This window comes from Pelodiscus sinensis, chromosome 6, assembly GCF_052426305.1.
Source record: "Pelodiscus sinensis isolate ZL-2025 chromosome 6, ASM5242630v1, whole genome shotgun sequence".
NCBI lineage: Eukaryota > Metazoa > Chordata > Testudines > Trionychidae > Pelodiscus > Pelodiscus sinensis.
This window is the reverse complement of record NC_143057.1, coordinates 82245012-82262212: the sequence shown is the minus strand read 5'-3', so window position 1 is coordinate 82262212 and position 17201 is coordinate 82245012. Positions and strand designations below refer to the sequence as shown.

Sequence of the window (17201 nt, the reverse complement as noted above, 5' to 3'; positions counted from 1 at the left end):
CCGCACTGATGATGGTGCGCTTTGAGGACCTGGTGCTGACTCCGGCATTGATAACGGCCAGAGAGCTGCCTCTATAAGGATGATCTTAAGATGTGACACTCTCTCATGTTTCGTTCGTGGCTTGAACACCTTGCAGATTTTGCAGCTTCAGCGAAGTGCATCTCTCCCAAGTACTTTAAACATGAGGAATGAGGGTCACCTCGGGGCATAGGCTTGTGGCACTTTTTGCAGGACTTAAAACTTGCGTGCGGTGGCAGGAACAGCAATGAAAAGAACAAAGAACAACAAAAGAGTTTTTAACTTAACTGCGGGTACTTAAGCTAACTGAAGACACGGAAACAATACTGAAGAGAACTATCGCTAGAAGTGCTGAGGGTTGTTTCAACAACTGTCATGGTGGTAAGAAGGAACTGAGTAGGTGAGGGGGCCACCAAGGGTATATATGGGCTGATATACTGGCACTACTCCAGGGGGCTCCCTGCTGACCCTAAGGGTACTGCTGAGGGAAAAACTTTCGACGACACACGCACGCTGCGTGCACACACCTAATTGGAATGCACATGAGCAATCACTCTAAGGTGAAGATATTTGTATTGGACTTTTCATAAACGGGTCACATAATGCCATCATAAGATCTTTCACCCCCACAAGACTGTCTGCTTCTTCAAAAGTTGTTTTACGTTGGATTTTTAGTCTCTATGGTATATGAAACCTCAAATGTTTGCAATTGTTAGTTTAAGAGAGACTTTTCTAGCTAATGATGACAATTTGATCTCTGATTGTACCAAATCTCATGCTCCAAAGTAAGCCTGATGCCTAATTTTTGTTTCAAAGAATGTGAAGGGTGGTGTTGCAAGATTCAGTAAAGTTTGCAAGCTCTGAGAATCAAGAACAAAGCTGAGAAGCTTGCCTTTCAGCACAGCAGGCAATCTGAAAAAATTCTGGAATATCAGTCTTCCTAAGTCTCTGTTTACACTGGCAAATGAGAGGTGCTAACACTCCCTCCACACCCAGAAACCCAAAGATTTTACCATAACAAGTACCAGAGTGACCAGTGTACTGGCAATGTGAATGCTGCTTGTTGGGGTTGGAAGTATTTTGTCAGCAAAAGAGCGGAGAAATAGTGGCTACACTATCCAACTTTGTGTCACAACTGTGTTGACGCAACTGTGTCACTAAAAGTTGCTTTGTGCAGACAAAGACTAAGACTGACCACCTTGGGAGAGAAAGTTACAACACTGACAAACAATCCACTCCAGCCGTTTCATAATCAGAAGACCAGAAGTGACCACTGTGATCTTAGCTGACCTCCCAAATAGCAAAAATCCATGGGACTTCATTGGATGATTTCCTGTTCGAACGACAATTTAAAAATTGCCATCCATCCCTGAAGGAAGCACGCACTGAATCAAAAAGAACATCATTAGCTTTATCCTTCATAGAAGTTCCATCTCCTCTAAGAATCCAGAAGACAGTGAGAACAACAGTCTGAAAATCTGAATCTTGTCTCTTTTGTCTATTTTTATTTCTTATTATCTGGAAGTTGATACATCCTTTTTAATCTTAAGGTTTGGAAGTAGGATAATATGTGAGAGATAATATTTAAGGCATGAGCAGTTGGTGAACCTAGGGCTGCTCCTTCTGCCCATGGTAGTCAAGTCCCGCCTTGACTGTAGAGATAAATTCTCCCCCTCTGAGCATGGCCAGTCCCGTGACCTTATCTGCTTTCCCCTCCCCCAGACCGCGGCCAGCCCATAGCCTTCCCAAGCCCTTCTGGAACATCCAGTCCAGTCCAGGAGCACAGGGAGGACTGACAGTACATGACTGAAGCCCAGGCAGCTCCAAGAGATGGAGGGAAGCCACGCTGAAGGTGGGGGAAAGCTCTTGGCCAAGTGTGAACAGGGCCAGCCAAGCAGTGTGGGAAGGCATTGCCTTCCCCTGTCTCTTATTACATGCCACCCATGATTTAAGGAGCTACATCTCTATAGTGGAAATTATGGTCTCAAAAGCCTTGGAGTTAAGGCAGGTAACCAAGAGGTGACATGTCTTAAACAGGTTCCTTTCAAGCAGGAGATTGCAGATACTTCTCTCTCTACCTTGTGTGTATTGGGCATTGTATGTCTCATAGGAGAAGCCTAACACCCATCAAAAGACTGCTATGTCAACAAGAAATTTACAGGAAGAGTGAAACAGCGGGAGGGAATTCTGTCAATAAAATCATAGGTAAAACAAGAGACTTCAATTGGTCATATAGTCCTGTCCCCTGAACTCAAGGCAGGACTAAAAAATAACTAGATCATTTCAGACATGTATTTATCTAACCTGTTTTTAAAAACCTCCAATTATGGAGATTCCATAACTTTTCTAGGCAATTAGTTCCAGTGCTTAATTAGATGGACGCTTAGGAAGCTTTTCATAATGTCCAACCTAAACCAACCTTACTTCAATTTAAGCACACTGCTTCTTGTTCTATCCTCAAAGATAAATGGGAGCAATTTTTTACCATATTATAACTTTTTATGCATTTAAACTATTATGTCCCTATTCAGTCTTCTTCTCTAGACTACATAAACCCATATTTTTTCAATCTTTCCTCATAGATCATAGTTTCTAGATCTTTAATCACCTTTGTTGCCTTCCTCTGGACTTTCTCTAATTTGTCCATATCTTTCCTCCCTAAGAAATCAGTTTTTAGTAATAGATTGTGGAGGCATGTCTGGGAGTACAGAAGCACAGTCTAGATCCTTCATGCTACAGACAAGTTGATTGCTTATCTTGGCTTATAAAAAAGGGATTGCAACTTCCCTGGTTGAAAAATGCTGGTAAACAATATTTGAGAATAACTCCAGGCAATACTTGCTTTGATTTTATATGTAACCATTTGTTTCCAATAGTTCTACTTGCTGTCACGTGAATCTTTGTTTGTTAAATAAATGTTCACCGTAAACTTATCTAAGCGCTGTGTGTTAAGCAGAGTAGTGATTTGTCATGTAACTGGTAAGCTGGTGTGTACTGCTTCACTGGGAGCAGCAAATTTATGAATACTATCAGATTCCCATGGAACGGGGGGTTACATTTCATGGAGATTATCTAAGGACTTGAGATTTGGAGTGTGCCTATCGCTAAACTCTAGTGAGAGAGCAAGACCTGTTTAGACATAGAGGGGAGTACTTGTGTTGCCTGTGGCTGATTGAGTTCAGAAACTGACCATTGGCAGACACAGACAAGGCTCTCTCATGCTAAGGGCAGGTGGTAGTGTGGTGCCTCGCAACCCTGGTTATTACAATCACAATTATATCACCTTTCTTTGGGCTGAAGGAAAAAGTTAATCACCACAAATGAACAGAATTCTAAGAAAGCTTTACCAGCTCTGAGTTTTTGCTTTAGACATAACCTAATTCGGTCTGAGCATTAAGATTTTAAATCAGCTGTAAAGCACAGATTTTACTGAAGTTTATAAAAATATTTAGTTGGGGTTTATAATTCAATGGATAGTCATTTTCTTAGAGGCCCCTTTACAACATAAAGGCTGTTTATTTCTAGAATATTGATGGCTTACCTCATTTTATGATTTAATTCCAGTCTGGTATTGACTAATTTGTTGATTTGACCTGGATTTGTAGCTGTCTTACTTTATTTTTAGTTTATTATTAACAACTACTTTGATATTTTCTTGATTTTATTTTTGGCTTATGTGTGTTAAACAACATTTATGAAGACATGGAGTCACATTTCTTTTAATAAGTAACACTGCTTCAGAATCTTTGGCATGGATGGGCAAGAGGCTGGCAGTGGGCTTGATCCGGCCTGCCAAGCCACTGGATTCAGCACGTGGCTACCATTAGGCAGAACCCTTAGGTAGAGACCTGCTCATTAAACAGTTGGCTGCTCTCTGCTCTATATGGCTGGGGAGAGAGGAGGGAGACTTCACATGCTGCTCCCACCCCCAGCAAAATCTCTCAGCTCCCATTGGCCAGTTTCTGGCCAATAGGAGCTGAAAAATTTTCCTGAGGAGTAAAGGCAGCTTGTGAAGCCTCCCTCCCATACCTAGAGCAGAGCTATGTTGAGGAGCAGCAGTCTGGGACTACAGCTCAGGTTCCTGCACGGCTACTGGCTGGGAGCTGCCTAGGTAAGTACCTCCCAGCCAGAGCCTGCATCTGGCATCCCCTTTTCGCCCCCCAGCTACCTGCTCCAGGCCACCACTCAAACCCTGTGAACCCCTTTTCCCCAGGTCACAACTCTCTCCCAGATACTGCACTCCTCTTAGTCCCCTCCCCCAAGCCAGAATCCTCTCCTGCACCCATAGCCCCTCCTGGACCTTGCACCAGGGTTCCCTCTAAACTGTGCAGCAGTATAGCTTCACAGGTGATTAATCAGCCCTGCCCGTTCAGGGATCCATGCACAAAGCTGACTGACTGGGTGGGGCTGATCAATCATCTGTGAAACTGTGCTGCAGTGCATCTTGGAGAGAACACTGCTCTGCACCTCAAGCCTCTACCTCAGATTACAACCCCTCCTTCACCCATACTCCCTCTCAAACCTCCACCCCCCCCCACACCAGTCCCTTACCCCAAGCTCCCTTCTGTACCCGACTTCCAACCCAGACCTTGCACCCCCTCCATAGAAATGTGGCCCTTGACCACTTTCCAAAATCTTGGTGTGGCCCCACCATTAAAAATTATTGCCCACCCCTGACCTTTCGGGGTCTGCATGGTTATTAGACAGTCATCCTTTGACCAGCTCCTTCCATTTAGTCTTTAGGTCTACTGATTAATCAATTATCTGCTGAGCAAGTTGTGAGAAACACTACAACTTGATTAACCAGTGGTTCTTACCACATGTATGACAAACCCCAAAGGGAACATGAACAAATTTCAGGAACATCACAACTATCCTACCTTTTCCTCCATTTTAAAAATGGTTTTTAGACAGAAAAAAAAAAAGTTTCTCTTTCATGATAGAAATTAAAACCGCGTTAAGTGAGACAGTGGTCCCTGTTTAGATTAGCGGATAGCTAGAAACAATAACTAAGGTGTTATTTTCTATATTCTGCTTAAAAGCTCTATGAACTCCACAGCTATAGAAACTGGTATTTTTCTCAGTATGGCATGGCCTTTTTTACCCTCAGAATTTGCTACAGCCAGGTATCTGCTAGGCACTGTCTGCAACTTCCCCTTAAGGAGAAGATAATTAGAGTATAATGCATACTTGCTGTAGTGTTCCATGCAGCAGAGTGATCAGAGCCATCCTAGTAAGCAGGGTATTGAACCATGGCATCCTGAGTGCACATATATACCCCAACTACTGATTATTTCCCCCAGAATACTTAATGTTTGGGCTAAGGGCTGAACATTTTGGCTAAGATTTTCAAGAAGTCATAAGAATGGCCATACTAGGTCAGGTCAAAGGTCTATGTAGCCCAGTATCCTGTCTTTCAACAGTGTCTGATACCAGATGCCCTGGAGGAAGCGAATAGAATAGGTAATCAGCAAGTGATCCCTCTCCTGTCATCCATTTCCAGCCTCTGACAAACAGAGGCTAAGGACACCATTCCTACCCATCTTGGCTAATAAGTATTGATGAACCTAATCGTCATTAATTTATCTAGCTTTTTTTTTAAACCCTGTTAAAGTCCTGGTCTTCACAACATCTTCTAGCAAGGAGTTTCACAGGCTTTGTGCTGCATGAAGAAAAACTTCCTTTTGTTTGTTTTAAACCTGCTACCTATTAATTTCATTTGGTGACCCCTAGTTCTTATGTTAGGGGAACAAGTAAATAACTTTTCCTTATTCACTTTCTACAGTAAAACTCTGGTGGTCCAGCATCCAGTGGTCCGGTACGCCTGATGGTCCGGCACCAACTGCAACCCGGAAGTGCTCCGGCAGCTGCTTCAAGTTGTTAGAGTAATTGATTAACTGCGGCTGGATCCACAGCCGACACGCAGTTAATGTAACTTTCCTCTCTACTGCTGGGAGGAGGGGGGGCAGGGGAAGGTAGGGGTCATTGGGAGAGGGGGAGGGAGAGGAGGAGGGGGCGAGGGTGTGCCAAAGCAGCCGCATTCAGGACATTCTGGTCAGTTCCAGTCACTCCGGCTGGATTCACAGCCGACACGCAGTTAATGTAATTTTCCTCTCTACTGCGGGGGGAGCGGGGGCGGTGGGAACAGGTAGATCCGCAGGTGACAGGCTGCTGCTGAAACTCACAAGAGATCATCTCCCCTCCCTGTCCCTGCTGCTTTTACCAGTAGACTGATAGTTCAGGATCAAAAGATCAAGTGAGTGAGCTTGCGCAAAAAAACAGAGGCAGCAGTTGAACCCAGTGAACCGGAAGGCATTGAGTCAGTCTGCCATTAGCATTGTGACCCACTGGAGAGTGCTGTTTTGACTTTTGAATATTTTTGCCCATCAGAGTGTACATAGTGATGAAGTCAAAAGTGAATGAAGGTGCTAGTAGTAGTGGTAAGAAAACTTTAAAAAGGAAGCATATAACCCTGACACTGAACAAGAAATTAGAAATTATAAAGATGCTAGAAAGAAGCATAAATCGGAATGTTATCATGAGTAAATTTAATGTTGGATCTTCGACAATCTATGACAAAGAAACAGAAGGATAAATTGCGAGCATTTGTTGCTGAAAGTAAAGCACCTACTAAACGTACTGCGCTACGGCAAACCCTGAAAATGCCTAAGATGGCACAGTTGGATGTAGCTTTAAGTGGTTTAGTGCAAAGCGTTCTGAAGGTAAGCCCATTACTGGGCGAGTGCTCATAGAAAAAGCAAAACAGTTTCACAGTCAAATGAATATTAGCAAATCATGTGTGTTTTCAGAAGGTTGGTTGCGTAATTTTAAGGATCGGCATGGGATCCGAAAATTAGATATCAGTGGTGAGCAAAAGTCTGCCAATCATGTAGCTGCTGAGGAGTATAGTGCTATTTTTGAGCAGTTGGTGGAGGAACACAGGTTGTCACCTTGTCAAATGTACAATGCTGATAAAACTGGGCTCTTATGGCATTGTTTGCCAAACTCTACTCTAGTTGGCGGTGGTGAAAAGGCTGCTCATGGCTTCAAAATGAACAAAGACCGCATTACAGTTCTGGTATGCGCAAATGCATCTGACACGCATAAACTTAAGCTTCTTGTCATAGGGAAGTACAAAAAACCAAGGGCATTTAAAACTCTTACGAGTTTGCCAGTGATTTGAGGCACAGGGGAATGCTTGGATGACGTCAGAAATCTTTAAGGACTGTTTTTTTTAACCATTTTGTGCTCGCAGTTAAGGAGAATTTTAGAAAGGAGGGTCTACCGGAGGATAGTAAAGCTGTTCTTTTGCTCGATAACTGTTGAACACATCCGCCCGCTTCAGAGCTTGTAAGTGGAAATATCTTCGCTACATATTTGCCACCAAATGTGACATCTTTGATCCAACCGATGGATCAAGGTGTGATACAGAACTTTAAGTGTTTCTACAGGGGGACTTTTGTCCAAAAGTTGGTAAACTCAGCCTGCAGTGTTTCTGAATTTCAATCTGATTTCAACCTTAAGGACGCTGTGTATGCTGCTGCATTGGCTTGGAAAGACGTAAAGAAGGTTACTGTACGAAAATGTTGGAGGAAACTTTGGCCTAGCATCATGTTTTGTGAGGATTCTTCTGATGAAGAGGAATTTTGTGGATTTAATGTTAGGCCTAAGCACATTAGTAACATACAAGAAATAATTGAAAATGTCTCTGAGAAGAATGCTGTTGCAAAGCTCTCAGAAAATGACATTGAACAATGGCTTGCCATGGACAAAGATGAACCAGTTGTAGAAATTTTGAGTGATGCTACGATCATTGAAAGTGTTTTGAATCCACAAAAACCTCAAGAAGAAGAAGAAGAGGAAGTGATGGAGAGAGCAAAATATACCTGGCGAGAGGCAACTGAATTTATTTCCAAATTTATAGAATTTGCAGAGTCTTGCAGCCAATATAATGCAGCTGAAGTGATGAACCTTCATATTATTCTGAATAACTTTTATGCTAAGAAGTCACAGTCCTCTAAGCAAGCTGATCTCAGGGATATGTTTGCAAGGGCACAGAAGACAGTTCAGCCTTTTTCTTCACCACCACCACCACCAGAGCCTACTGTTGTTGACACTTCCATAGAAGCAGAGGAGGATATTGAAGAGGGGGATGATAACAGGGATGAAGCAGCACTGGTTTCATCTGATGATGAGTAATTGTGCAGCATGGCAAAATAAAGTTACAGATTTAAGTTTCAGGGGTTTGTTAAAATTTGCATTTTTTAGTGTTTAAGTGAATAATTAACAGACTGTATATATATCAGCAGTGTATATATCCGCACACCCCCACCCCACCGACCCCTACCTTCCCTTGCCCCCCCCTCCTCCCGGCAGTAGAGAGGAAAGTTACATGAACTACGTGTCGGCTGTGGATCCAGCCGGAGTGACTGTAACTGACCAGAACGTCCTGAATGCGGCTGCCTGCCTGTCACCGCCTCTTCTCTTCCACCGCTCGTAGGCTCTGCCTCCCTGCAGCAGGAGGGAGGGTTTGGCACACCCCCGCCTCCTCCCCCGCTTCCCCTCCGACGAGACCCGCCCCTGCCAGAGTACCTCCCGATAGTCCGGCATTTCTGATAATCCGGCACCACCTGGGTCCCAAGGATGCCGGATTATCGGAAGTCTACTGTACATACCCGTCATGATTTTAATAGATCTGTATCATACCCCCTCTTAGTCTCCTCTTTTCTATGCTGAAAAGTCCCAATCTTTTATCTGTCTTCATATGGCACATGTTCCAAATCCCTAATTCCTTTTATTGCCCTTTTTTTTAAACCTTTTCCAATGCCACTATATCTTTTTTGGGATGAAATGACCACATCAGTATGCAGTATTCAAAATGAGGACGTACCATGGATCTATATAGAAGCAATAAGATTTTCTCTATCCCTTTTTAAATGATTCCCAACATTGTTTGCTTTTTCTGAGGGGATGTTTTCAGAGAACTAGCCACAAAGACTACAAGATCTCTATTGAGTCCTAATAGCTAAATTAGTCCCCATCATTTTATATGTACAGTTGGGATTAGTTTTTCCAATAAGTATCACTTTGCATTTGTCAACATTAAAATTCATTTGACATTTTGTTGCCCAATCACCTAGTTTTGTGAGATCCTTTTGAAACCCTTTACAGTCTGGTTTGGTCTTCACTATCTTAAGCAGTTTAGTATCATCTGCAAATTTTGCCACCTCACTGTTTATCCCTTTCTCCAGATAATTTATAAATATGCTGAAGAGGACTAGTTCCAGTATGGACCGTTGGAGGAAAACTAATTTTGAAAACTGATGACTTATTCCTACCCTTTGTTTCCTGTTTTTCAGCCAGTTATCAATTCATGAGAGGACCTTCCCTCTTATCCTCTCACAACTTACTTTGCTTAAGAGCCTTTAATGAGGGACATTGACAAAGGTATTCTGGAGATCTAAGTACACTATATCTTTGCCTAGGACTTCAGCTGTTACTGCCAATAATCATACACTGAAATTGAGTTTCTTATTGGGTGAATAATTTATTTAGACTTTCACACTGCAATTTAGCATGTGAAGCCTTTGATATACAGTCAAATTGCTACTATTGTCTTAAAGAATCAAACATCCTCCATCCCCCTTTTCTGTCTTTTCCTGTTCTTCTAGATACATCACTTCCAGATTTACTTTCTTCTCTAGTGGAAACAAATCAAAGCATATTGCACTAGCTGACAAATTGAAAAGGTGCACTATAATAATGAACAATTGATTGTGGGTGTGCATACAGCATTGAAAAGAGGGAACACTGAGCCATAAGGAGACCACACATCTATCTATAGGAAAGGAATCCACTTAATTCCTCAAATAAAGGCTTATGGGTTTGTAAAATAAGACTTATTTAAATACGTGGATATCTTATAAATATGAAATCCTCTATCAGGCTTAGAATTTTTATGAATAATTAAAGCTGCCAAACCTCATAAGCAAGAAAAGACTGACTGCAACATGTTTCTCAATGTAACTAATATTATGTTGGAATCTGCTGATGCTAGTCAAGTTAAAGCACTTCCCCTCCAATGATGCAATCAACTGAAAAATTAAAGACATGGCTTCCAGTGTTCATAGCAGCTGTTCGTAGGAGTTCAGATGAGCAATACCACCATTTCACCGAAGAAATGAATGAAACCACAGATGTCTGCAGTCATCTTTATCATTTGCCCAGTGTGAGTGGGAAGGATCCATATGTAAATACTTCCTATTTTTCAGCTTACTGACAAGATGTGCTAAAGTGTGTATGTATTGGGGGGGGTAATACCTGAAGCTTTCTAGAAATCTGTTTTTGTAGTGGAGTTAGGATGGCATTGCTATTTGAACTGTGTGTGCCTCAGATTCAGTCATTAGGTTGAAAAAGGAAACTGATCCATGAACAATCAATGTCAGCTTGACATTAAAAATATTGTTATTTAAAATAAAGTATCTGTGTGTGTGCATGAGAGAGATTTAGTGGTACTGCAAAGATAAGAGGAAGGCAGTTGGGTATAATCTTATTTCTTTGCCTAAGACTTTAGCTGCTGCTAATAAGCAGGGCTTGACAAAGTATTGAATCTACTCGCTCGTGGCGAGTAGTTTTCAGCCGTGCACCCCGTTCATTTGAGGCACACACATGCGCAATGCGGGTCTTGCGCATGCGCAGCACGGGGCTAGTGAGCGGCTTTCACCGCCGTTCGTCAAGCCCTGCCAATAAGCATACACTGAAATTGAGGTTCTTAATGGGTGAATAATTTTAGGGCTGTCAAGTGATTAAAAAATTCAAAGGGACTTTGCAACAGTGGATCTGCGGATTAGATGGAGTCCCCAGCTGACCCCGGGTTCTCCTTGCACTGCCCCTTTGAAATGCTGTTTTGGCGCTTTAAAGGGGCAGTACATTTGGAGCCTGGGATCAGCTGAGGACTCCAGCTGATCCCCCGCTCCGCGTTGCAAAGACCCTTTGAATTGCTGCACCTATGGGCAAAATCCACTTCTCATGTCTTGCTCCAACACTTCTGTTAATGTACCCCAGAATGTTTGCTTTTTTTGCAGCAGCATCACAGTGACTCATATTTAGCTTGTGGTCCACTATGACCCCTAGAACCATTACCGCAGTACTTTTTTCTTAGACAGTCACTTCCTTTTTGTATGTGTGAAATGGATTGTTCCTTCCTAAGTGGAATAGTTTGCATTTGTCCTTATTAAGCTTCACAAAATTACCTAAGAACATTTCTCCAATTTGTTCAGATCATTTTGAATTATGACATTGTCCTCCCAAGCAGTTACAGCCCCTCCCAGCTTGGTATCATCTGTAAACTTAATAATGATTTCCACTAGCATTCACTATGTTATGCATCCCTTCATCATCAAACTTCTTGGTGAAGATGGAAAGAAAGAGATCATTAAGCATCTCTGCTACTTCCAAATTTCCTGTTACTGTTTCTCCCTTTTCACTGAGCAATGGGCCTACCCTGCCCTTGGTTTTCCTCTTGCTTCTAATACATTAGAATGTCTTGTTACCCTTTATGTCTATTGCTAGATTGAGCTCATTTTGTGCCTTTGCCTTTCTAATCTTGACCCTGCTTACCTGTGTTGTTTGCTTGTATTCGTCTTTTGTAATTTGACTTAGTTTCCACTTTTTATTTGACTCCTTTTTATTTTTAGATCATGCGAGATCTTCTGGTTAAGCTATGGCGGTCTGTTGCCATACTTCCTATCTTTCGTACGCAGTGGAATAGTTCCCTTAGTAATGTCCCTTTCAAAAGCTGCCAACTCTCTTCAGTTGTTTTTCCTTTTAATCTTGCTTCCCGTGGACCTTACCTACTAGCTCTCTGAGTTGACTAAAATCAGCCTTCCTGAAATCAGTTGTCTCCATTTTGCTGTTCTCTCTTCTACCATTTCTTAAAATCATGAACTCTATGATTTCATGATCACTTTCACTCAAACTGCCCTCCACTTTCAAATTCTCAACCAGTTCCTCCCTATTTGTTAAAATTAAATCTAGAACAGCTTCTTCCCTATTAGCTTTCTCTACCATCTGAAATAAAAAATTGTCTCCCATGAAGTCCAAGAACTTATTGGATAATCTGTGCCCTACTATGTTAGTTTCCCAACATATGTTTGGACAGTTGAAGTTCCCCATCACCACCAAATTCTGCACTACGGATGATTTTGTTAATTGTTTTAAAAAAAGCCTCATCCAGCTCTTCTGCCTGTGTAGGTGGTCTGTAGTAGACCCGTAGCATCATCAGCCTTGTTTTTTTACCCCTTTTTTACCTGAGAGACTCTCAACAAGTCTATCTCCTACATCCGTCTCCGCCTCAGACCAAGTATAAACATTTTGAATATATAAGACAACACCTCCTCCCTTTTTTTCCCCCACCTATCCTTCCTGAGCAAGCTGCACACTTCTGTACCAATATTCCAATAATGTGGTACCAATATTCCAATAATGTTTACTATCCCACCTAGTCTCTGTGATACCAAGTATGTCATACTTGTGTTTGTTTATTAACACTTCAGGTTTTTCCTGTTTATTTACCATACTCTTTGCATTTGTGTACAGGCATCTAAGATACTGATTTGATTTTTGCTTCCCAATTCTGTTTTATCCCTCCTTTATCTCAGCTATAATAGCCCATACTCCCTTCCATTTCGAGCCATCTTCCAGGCGCCATATTTTTCACTTACCTGTGGGCTTTGGTCACCTGCCCCATCAAACCTAGTTTAAAGCCCTTCTCACTAGGTTAGTAAGTCTGCATCCAAATTTTCCCTTTCCTCGAAAGGTGAACCCCATCCCTGCTTAGCAATCCTCCTTCTTGAAACAGCATCCTGTGATCAAGGAAGCTTTATACTCAAGCTGAGTTACAGCATTCTTCCTCTGACTTCCCTAACTCCTTATGAAACAAGGGCTACAGGAGTTGGAGTAAGAAGTCCTCCACCTCAACATAATTTCGATACTATGTCTAAATAACTGCTTGCTGCGTAGACACAGACTGTGCTATTTTGGAATAACATCCGTTATTCCGAAATAATGATGCTGCTTAGACATAGCCCCACACATTACAGATGGGAAGGACGTAAATCAATAGATGACTCCTTACCCCTGGTTTAAAGTCCAGTGGTTAGACAGGATATTTACCATTAATATCCCAGAGATTCTTGAACCTGCTGAACAATACTTCTGAAACCAAAGGCCAGAAATTGTGTCTAATGAAATGGATCAATAAAGCAGAAGGATGAAGTTCCCATTTGTCTGGATGAATCTGAACGTAAATAAATAATTTATGCTGATAGTTGTCCCTGCAGCACAATTCTCTGACAAAATCAAAGATGATGTTTGGATCAGAAGTAGATTCTGAGAGCTTCTTTCCTGGTTGTTTTTAATACGCTGCTGCTGGCTCTATAAGAACGTGAAAAATCTTACTTCTTTAAGGATCTACTGAAGCAAAGAGAGGACACGCCAGAATGCTCTGGAAAATGTTTTCTCTAGAGTTACATCTCTAAGCCATCTTAGTGACAAGACTTCTCCTAATTCTCTTGTTTGCACATTGATTCAGAGAACAAAAACAGCTGTAGTCCATGAGCTCATCTACGTGTCCAAACATCAAAACAGGCAGAAGGAGATACGGCCAGGCATCCCTTTCCCCTTGATGACAAGCTGAGAAGAGCACAGGCTACATTATTATACAGGGTGATGCAATGGCTGTTCTCAGGATCTCTAGGCAGCACTGTATTTGAGACCCATTGTCTTCTGAATCTCCTACTGAAGAGGTGGTGACTCATTACTGCCTCCAACATAGGTCTGCATCTAAGAAGTAATGCTGGCTCACACACAGCAGTACAATCAAAACAAAGCTTTAAAAAGCAGATACCTACTGTCGGTGGATAAAATTATTTAAATTATCCAAAAGTATTTAGTATTCACAGGTGATTACCATGTAGTGCTGTGTTGGTAGCTAATGTTCCAGATAGTCTTACCATCCAACTACAGTACACACCTGATGTGAGCACTAAAAATATACCTACATATTTAATCAAATCCTTACAATTAAAATTATAATGTTAATTAAATACAGAAATCTGTACACAATTGTCATATTATTTCCAGTAAGTTAAAAACTTTCACAAGATGTCTGGATTAGATACTTCAAATAATGGAAAGGGTTCAATTTAAAAGAAGATTCGGTTGAGCAGTACCGTTAAGATGCCGTGAAGCCACTTTTGATCAAGTCTTCATATTGCAATTTTTAATTTTTCTAAATAAGGGTAAGATAAAAGTTTACTAAGTAAGAAGTCTACAATGTAAAATTAATTCACTGTAAGAGAAGGGAACATTAAAATGCCCATTTTGAACCAATGGATGTGCAAGAAGAAATTACATCTGCTTAAGTTGCTCCTCCTTCTGAAATTCAGACAGAAGCCAAGTCAACCACTCTTATTCTCATGTGTAACTATATCAAATCAGAAGAGAGTTCAGCACCAAAAAAGGCATCTCCTTTAAAAATGGAAGCAGAGGGTTCAGATGTTGGGTGATGAAGGGTAACTACTATTTCTACATTTTCCTTTAAGATTGCAAATTAGGAGTATTACAGTAATATGAAAGATAAAAATATTTTTAAAATAATGTGTTTCTTACAACTATTAAATGAATGTAAGGACACCTTATTGTCCTTTACAGGGAAAATATATAAATTTACCTTAATCAGTCCTAGCAAAGGGATTCAAAAATCTTACCTTTTTGTAAAGTATACAATGAGGATGGATCATCTAGAATTGATGATCAGTGATCATTTTTCCATGCTAAAAAATATTACCAAATCTACTAGCTAGGAATAAATAAAAAAAAACCCTGAATGTGTGTGTGTGAGCTACCAGAAATCCTGAGGCAAATACCTTGCGGGAAGCCCAACTTTTAATCAATCATAACTTCTGGGAAAGGGAAGAATGTCGTGACTCTTAAGAGGCAGATGTCCCTATACCCGTGATCACCAGGTCTGTGGTGTGGTGGGGGTGTCGGCCCCGGAGGAGAAGTACAGCGACTTTCCTGCGCTGCAGGAGGGGTGAGTCGGCCCCGGAGGAACGCGGGGGTTTCCCTGTGCCACGTGAGGAAGGGTTGGCCCGGGAGGAGGTGTGTGCGGGGGCTTCCCTGCGCTGGAGGGGGATGGGAGGGTGTTGGCGTGGAGCAGGCGTGCGACGGGGGAGTGAGGAGTTGGGCCCATAGGAGGCACGTGCCGGCTTCCCATGGGGGGGGGGGAATCCTGGGAGGAGGCGGGTGCAGAGGACTCTGCCCCACTGGCCCCGTTCCCTGCCCTCCTGGCACCCTGTTCCCTCTCTCCTGCGCCCTGTTCCCTCTCCCCAGCCACAGAACTCTGTCCCCACTGGCACCCTATCCCCTGCCAAAGCACCCACTAGCACCCTTCTCCAGTACTATGTCCCCTGCTTCCACCAACACAATTGGGGCCACATTAGTGAAGCTTGGGGGGTAGGGGGGGCTGGAAGAGGGTTTTTTTGCATCTCACTTGTGTGGCCCCAACTGACTTTTCTGTGGGTCAGTGACCCTTGACTCAAAACAGGTTCCCTGCCCTTCTCAGAAATAAAGACAATGCAGAAACTTTGTGTTTGACATAGTATTTTATTTAAAAATGAAGCCTGGCCAACAAACCCCCAATTGGGGCCAAGCCCCCATCTGGCCACAGCATCATAACACTCCTGCACTCCCCTTTCCCCCAGACCCTACATTGGAGCCTATCATACACTGTAACCCCCTGCTCTGAGTCCCTCACATACCCCAAACCAAATTCCTGAACCCTCACATCCACAAGTCTGTGGCTTGCTTAGTACCCTAACCCGATATCTGACCCCAATACTGCCTGGCCTGGAGCCCCCTCCCTGAGCCAGTGTCCCCTTATCCACCTCCTCCTGCATCCAGATTTCCTCCCAGAGCTTCCTCTCACCCCTTCCCACACCCAAATCCCTCATTCCCACCCCAGACATACTGTCTCAGCCCAGCGAGGGTATGGCTAGACTGCAGGAGTTTTTCAGGATCCCGGAGATATCCCAGAAAAACTCTTCTGCATCCAGGGATGCGTTTGTTCTTCCACTTCTTTTAGTGGAACAGCAAACATGATCTTTCGGTCACCCCTATATTCCTCTTTACACAAGGAATAAGGGAGCTTCCAAAAGAAAAGATTTTTCTGACATTTGGTCCAGTCTAGACAGGCCAAATGTTGGAAAAACCTCTTCCTACAGAAGAATTGAGGAAAAAAGCAGCAGTATAAGGGTTGGGGATAGCAAGTGATGGAGCAGAGGAGAATAGAGAGGGTGGGGCTTCAAGAAGGGGGGGGCGGTAGATCTTGGCTTGTTCTATCATTTAAGAAGTAATCTTGGGTGTAAAAAGGTCTGAAGGGAGTGGGGTCATCGTCCACATAATCTGGTTAAAGGAGCACCTAAAAATTATCAAGTGCCTCCCCTTCTAATTTCTGAAAGGGAAAGGAAGTACTCTTTCCTACGCCAAAGTTTCCTGAGAATAGGGATTGTGGTGTGCAGTGTAGTTGTAGCTGTGCTGGTCCTCACCTTGTCTCTTTAATGGGGTTTGGTGTCTCTATAGCTGAGAAGGAAGCAATGACAATTTAAAGTGACTTGTGGGGATGGTGTCAGGGGTAGCTGGACTCTGTGGTGTGGGTGGTGGAAGATGAATGGTTTGGGATAGGACTGCCTTCATGAGGCATGGCTGACTGGCAGGTGATGGAAGTTAGAACCAATAGGTACACCCCTCACTTTCTGTCTCCGACTCTCTGCTTGCTACTGCTGCCACCTTATGGCTTACCTGCTCCTCCCAGATTCCCTTTTGCTCACACATACAGTTTCTAGTAGCCATGAACTGCAATTGCAGGGCCATTCCTGAAGCCCAGTTATAGCTTAAATAAGTATATGTAAAGGGTTAAATTAGTTTAGCCAAAATCGTATATATGCACTTTACACAAAATGCGAAGCATGTGTATAGCAGTTGTGGAAAGGCCTTGAAAGATGGTATGTTTGATTGCAAATACTGGACCTGGACTGTGACTGATAGGAGAAAAGTCATTTTAGAAGTCCCAGTTATTGAAATTGTTTCTAACCAGTTTTAGCAAAGAAAAGGATTCAGGAAAT

General features: G+C 42.6%; 1 protein-coding gene across 3 annotated transcripts in view; it reads right to left on the bottom strand.

Annotated features, from left to right (window-relative positions):
• DHFR (dihydrofolate reductase) overlaps positions 1-17201 on the bottom strand; it is a 48890-nt gene that overhangs the window by 21107 nt on the left and 10582 nt on the right. The window lies entirely within an intron of this gene.